The following is a 6,652-nucleotide window of genomic DNA, read 5'->3' as shown; positions in this document are numbered from 1 at the left end:
AGTTAAAGCAAGCTGGGCGAAATTAATAAATGTAACGCTCGTTTCTCACCGATTTGTGTGGGGGTTTTTTTTTTTGATACCTCGATGCCGATTATGTGGCTTCGACACTTTGGCTGATTACGAAAACTAGCCGGCTTGGTGGGGAGAGAAAACCGGACGGCCGCTGGTGGTGGTGTCGGTGTTTGCAAACCCATTAGCTGCTATAATAACGGTTTTTCGCTTTAGGCCGGCTTTGTCACGAGTTTTTTTCTGTCTTGCTCTTGCTTAAACGCTCAACCATTTGTGGGCGAGGATCCATCGGTTTGCCTGGGGGAAGAAAACGCCTTTAAGCGCCCTTTCGATGTTCATTAATTTTCGATCGATTTTCGATGCAAAGCTCCCTTGTTCGTGGGGTGGTTGTGGGTTTGGGGCGAACGAAGCAAAAAGGGCAGTCCGTGCCGTTTGCTGGCCTTGGATCAATCAAAGTCACTGTCCGCTGGGCGAAGAAATCCGCCCGCCGACGATGCAACGATCGATTTAATTACTAAATCAATCAAAACCGAGCTGCAGCACGGTCTGCACGGTCCACCGGAGGGACTATTCGAACTATTTTTCACCACCAGGCCTGGCCACCGGCAGCTTATCAAGTGCATTGCGCCGTCCTTATGTTTGGCATGTCGTTCGCCGGCGTGAGGGCTGGTAAAAAACCCACACACAATCGATCAATCAATTAATGCCGCGAAGTATGCACCCGCGATTGCATTGCTGCACGGTGCATCGAATCGTACGCCGGTGCATTGTTTGGGGAAATTTCTTACCTTCCCGCGACCAGGACAGGCAGGGGGCTGTAATTAATCAATGAAATATAATTTCTCTTTTTGGTCGCCGAGCGTGAGAGGACGATGGTTTTGGAGGCTTTAAATCGTTTGTTTGCTTTTGGATCGTGCCTCACTTAACAAGGGTATGATTTTTATTTTTGCCAAACATGCTAACATCATCAATCTGGGGTCAGTTGACGACATCCACGTTGCCGTTTGTCGCAACGCAAAACATGAGAAACATGGGAAAATTCAGCCACATTTTCCAATGCCACATTTTCTGCAGTGGGCAAAATTTCTAGTGGTTTGCACTTTCGGACCTCGTTAGCCTCCGAGCGTGAAATTAACGAGGTCGAGTGATAGGGAAATTGAAAGCGTATTGCAAACGAGTTAAGCCTCGGTTTATTCGAAAGCAAAGCAGACGCCAGCCGGGGACTGGCCACTGGAAACCGGTGTACAGATTTGCACTGGCGAAAAACAGCACGAGCCGCATTCTGTTGGACGGTGTGTAATTCGCAGGATGGATTGGACGGATGGATCCGATCGCGACGCGAGAAACAATTGCGATCGAAAGTAATGCAGAAGGAAGCACGGAACTGGCAGCATGACTGACCCACCGGGAAGGCGTGTTGTTGATGGAACGTGAAAATTAATTGATTAAGTCTGATTACCTTCCGTCAGTGCTGTGTAATGGGCCCGAGCGATGGAAGTGCAATTACGCGCAGCGTTTTGCATTGTGTGCATTTCTGCATTTTCGAGGAGAGAAAACACCACAAGTTGGTATACGGAAATACAGGGGTTTTGTTGAAAATATGAACATTGGTAGTATTTTGTTGATATATGCTGAAGCTATTATAATGCTTTTTATGCAGAATTGCTAACGTTGAAAATGGTTGGACATGGAAATGAGTGAAGAAAAAGAACGATTACGTTCATGAAAGCATCAGCCATAAAGCTTAAAATAATATGAACATTTACTGTTTGACAATTTCTAAAAATTATGGGCCAATTTTGATCTTCTCCTCTCCGCTTGGTGCAAAGAAAATGGAGATTTCCGTAAGTTGATATGAAAAATAAGGATTCTGAGAACACATCCGTGATGCAATCATGGGCAAAGTAATGATGAAATGGAACACAAATTTAACCAGAAATTCATCTCTTTGATACGTTGTCGCTGTACATTGTAATGTCATCGTGATAACCGTATCACATGCAGATAACAGTATGGAAATATCCTTTCACTTTTCCATACCAACCATACCAGGAAACTCGCTCGCGTCACGTTGATTGGGGAAAAAAAGGAAAAATATAAGCACTTTGAGGGAGATGAATTAAAATTTTGACGCTAATTTCTTTGGAAGCGCGTTATCAGTGACGCTTTCGCCTTTCGTTAATTGTGTCCAAAACTTCAATCAGTTCCGTCATGTGTTGACGTCACACGCATGCATTTGAATTCGCCAGCTTCGGTGTGGTTCGGTTTCTTGCGAAAGGGACCCTCCAAGACGTGTGCATCCGCCTTCGAAAACGAAAGCAAAATGAAACGTCTGCGAGCCGGCGACACAATTATAACGCCGTTAGGTGGGCTAATTTTCACAAATTACTCCATCACTCACCCGCAAATGTGCCCCCGGAGGCCGAAGATGGCTGTTTTGCGAGAGATGAGCATAAAATAACAAATGGGCAAGTTGGCAAGCCAAATCGGTTGTTGTTTCGGCGGGATGGATGTGTTCCTTTTTCATCCCCAATTCGGGGTAATTCTTCGCGAACGTCGGAAGAATGCAAGGAGCGTCGTTTCGAGTGGTGAAATTAGACCACCGCTAGACTCGCACTAGCTGGCGAGAGACCGTCCCAAAAAGGATATTAGAAACATGGCCCGCATTTGGCTGAAATTAATGATGATTCATAAATCGTGGAAAGTGATTTTTGGTCGGGTTTTTTTTGCTTTCGCCCCCTTTACTTTACGATTTATCTCCACGCCAGCGAAAGAGGCCTGGATGCTCTCGCCTTTTATTCTCGTAGTTAACGTTGCGTTGCTCAAGCGTCTTGAATTTGCTGAAAACAACCCGAACGGTACCTCGACTGAATAGAGCTCTTCAAACGGTAGTACGTTACAATCGAGCGTACCGATGTCTGTCTTATCAGTGATCGATTGTGTACGAATTTGCAGCCCCATATGGGCTCGGGCCGGACTCGCAAGATAGTTTTTCCAACGCAACAACCTCATTCCTGCTTGTTGCGTAACCCCAGAACGGTGAATAATCATCTAATTTCGTGCAACCAATCAATCATCTACCCAAGCGCGCGGAATACATCCGCTTGATTGATTATAAACAACGGTAATCGACGTGTATTCACACCGATTAGAAGATATTCCGTGGTGTTTCTTCTTTTCCCCACACACTGCCGGCTGGCAGTGAAAAAGAAACTGACGCTGATGAGGCGTTTTAAAGCGGTGTGTCATAGAGAGCAGGGCGTTAGATTGTGACGCCTCGTCAGATTAACCGAACCGGGTGGTAAAGCCATCGATTGGTCCAATTGTGCGGCCCTGATAAGGACACACCGTAAAGCGCACTGGCGTACAGTAAACAATAGTAAGTCCCGGGTAATAGTAATAACGGCGATGAGTTGACCACTTAAAAGGTACCGCCGGTGACGGTGAGCAGACGACGAACGTTGATTGAGGCTATCTTTTGGGGTGGAGTTGATCTTCGTAGGGCCTCATTTGCTCGTAGGACGCTTTACTGGCCCCGTTCCGGTACCCGTTTAGGGTCAATTAGAGGTACGGTCCAATTCGCGGCCCTCGTGGGGTCGAACAGACGCGCAGTGACGGTCATCCCCCAGCGAAGGGCCGGTTGTTGTTGAGAGGGCGTTTTGGGGCCACCTTTTGGGGTGAAATGGAGACCGTTACTTGTACGCGTACGAAGGCACGATGCGTTCGAGACTGATAACGAGAGAAAAACGTGCGAATGAACGGCGGTTTCGAAATGAGAGTGGGGGGATGAATTTTTTCTTTAGCCAGCTTCACGAATCGCCACAACCGCGGCTCACATGAGGGAAATGGAAGCTAACGAAATGCACCAGATCGGTAACGCGCCGGCTCGTTTACCGTAAGGCGCTCGGTTCTTCGCACCGGTGTTTATTTTACCCTCGGTGGGGTTAAATAATAATAATAATCTCGCACGATCGCACCCAGATCCGGGCCGATCCGGGCGCTAATCAGTGCATGGGTTTGGGTTTTTGGATTTATTACAGCTTTGGTTCGTTAAATCGAGGCACATTGAAAAAGGGGTGGTGTATGTTTTTCTTCTCCGTTTTTTTTTTCGGGGCCACGAGAAAGAATTCGAAGCGAAAAAATAACTGTATGTACAGAATGTACGCTTGTTTGAAACCATCCCAAGTAAAGAAAAAAACCATAAAAACATAAATTTAAACAATTACTTCCGAGAAGCAAGATACACGAGATACTAAAGTGGAAGCTTCTTTATCTGTCGATTAAAAACAACCTCAAGCGGTATAAGTTTGAGCATCTCTCATCGATTGGTGATAAAAAAAAGCACACCAATGAATAGCAGGCACTATATCATGCTGGCAGTTGCTACGACAACGATATCAGATCGCACGAATCGCAAAGACAATTACACTCGTTGGCTTCGTGTTTGCTTAGAAGCGTGATACCCTCGAAACCGGATCTTTAAACCGCACCTTGAAATGGGAGGGTTCATTTTTGCCTGCTATTTTTTGTTTAATAAAAACAAACGAAAAAAAAACAGGAAGCAACACATTTGCTCAACAAAACGATCCACCCATTGGGAGGAAAAATACCAATATTAATGGAGGAAAAAAAGCAAACGACCACCCCGATCCACCCACACTCACGCAAGCGCTTATCACTCGCTGAACGGTGGATGCGAACGAATCGCATTGTTTAATTTGTACCACCATTGAAAGGCAGTAAAATTTCCAATATCACGCTTGCCTTTCCCGGCTTTCGTGCGCCATCGAACAGTAGGAAAACGGACCCAAGATAACCGCGGTGGTTCACTAGGAGGGTGGAAATTCGATAGCACCGATGGACCACCCTCCGAGATCGTGGAACTAAGGGACGCAAAACCCACCCAAGGGGCTCAAGCAGCAGTGCGCAACGTGCGGGCTCGCAGCCACATTCGAGGTCACTCCGATGAGTCAGTTCAAGTGCGTTGAAGTGCATGCACGGGGGTTGAATCCGGATGCGTGGCGTTGTCCGTGACGTCGTATTAGTCTCTCGGACAGTTCGGGTTCGCTGGACGGTGGCCGAAGCAAAACCGCAAGGAAGGAATCGTTCCAGCCCGCCCGTGCATGAACCGTTTTGATGTGATTTTTATGAAAATAAGCTTTTATCTTGTGTGCCGTTGGTTTCGCTTGGGGGTGGAGTGGCCATTTTTAAAACGAGTGACGCCAAGGGTGGTTTTTTTTTCTTCAAAATGTGTTTAGTTTAACGTACATCCGTTAGCTGTGCCGTTGATTTTAGGTTGCCACACATAAAGACGTGGTTGAGATTTGTTTCAATCTCGTGTGTGCAATAATACGCGATTACGTTGCAGTATCATCGCTTCTTCGATGGTCGCGACGTACGACGAGCTATCAATCTTCTTATCATGCCGGGTGACGTGGAGCGTGAAAAGGAAATCAAGCCTCCCGGTGGCGTGTGATAAGCCAGCTGGGGGAGCGGGTTCGGTGGCTCTCACACACGCGCACGCCCATGCTCGGGGAGGTTTATGTTTACGCCGCGATAGTACGTGATCGACATGAGCATATTTTATTAGCAAATTTCAACACCCATCAGTCTCACCGGGGTTTCTGGAGGGTTGTTGTTTACTTTTTCGCAAGCCTGAAGCGTGCAAGCGAGAGAAGCGAGAGAGAGAGAGTGAGCGAGATAGCAGGAGAAAAAAGCTCCACATCAGACGGCCTCGGTTTCATTGGGCGTCTTGGAAGGGCTCCGGGTTTTCTAATGTTTACGTGTTAGGAGGCGTTAATATGCAAACAAGAAACCCCCATCTGGGTGCTTCCCCACACCCGCTCGATGAGTTTGCCCCGCCCCCCCCCCCAAACGTACGTGCTGGAACGTTTAAAAACAAATTTGATTAATTGCTGATTAGGGGCTTAAATTAAATTAACACCACCGACGGGGTGGTGTGAGATTTTGTTTTTTTTAAACACCCCGTGGCTCCTTGCCCGAGGCATGCCGAATGCACAAATTACGATGAACCTGTGTGTGTGTGTGTGTGAAACGATGGAAGCAGTTGAACAAAAAAAAATCCTAAACATGAACTGTTTAACACGTTGCAACCGCTCGCTGATACGAGAGTGCAGTTGGTTTCATTCGTCGCCTGCAGCCTGTGGTTGTTAATTGTTTGGATTGTGCTTGTTTTGTTTTTTTTATTATTGTTTGCCTTCTCTCCGCGTAGCACAAGGCAAATTACTTCATCACCATATCAGCTGGAAGGGACTTTACACTAGACGGAGCAAGCAGGCAACCAATGCACCACAACGAACAGCAACAAAAAAGGGCGCCAACACGAAAAGGGCTTTTAAAAGCTCGCTCGGCTTTTATTTTACTTTTTCGCGACACGCCAACTCGCGTTCTGCGTTGTACTTAATTCACAAAGTGGAGAATAGTGAATGAAAAAAGAAGAAGAAGAAAAAAAAACCACACACTCACCCAACCCCAACAAGCTCCCTTTTTCTGTACGTGTCCCGCAAGCTCGCCACGTTTGGTTCACCTGAGAACGGGCACTTTAGTGCGCCCTGGGTTCGTCCGGTTTCGTTCTTTCCGTTCTAATAATCACGACGCTTGGGTCGTGCAGAGGGAAAGAAAG

This window comes from Anopheles nili, chromosome 2 (genome assembly GCF_943737925.1).
Source record: "Anopheles nili chromosome 2, idAnoNiliSN_F5_01, whole genome shotgun sequence".
In the NCBI taxonomy this organism is placed as follows: Eukaryota; Metazoa; Arthropoda; class Insecta; order Diptera; family Culicidae; genus Anopheles; species Anopheles nili.
This window is presented reverse-complemented; position numbering follows the sequence as displayed.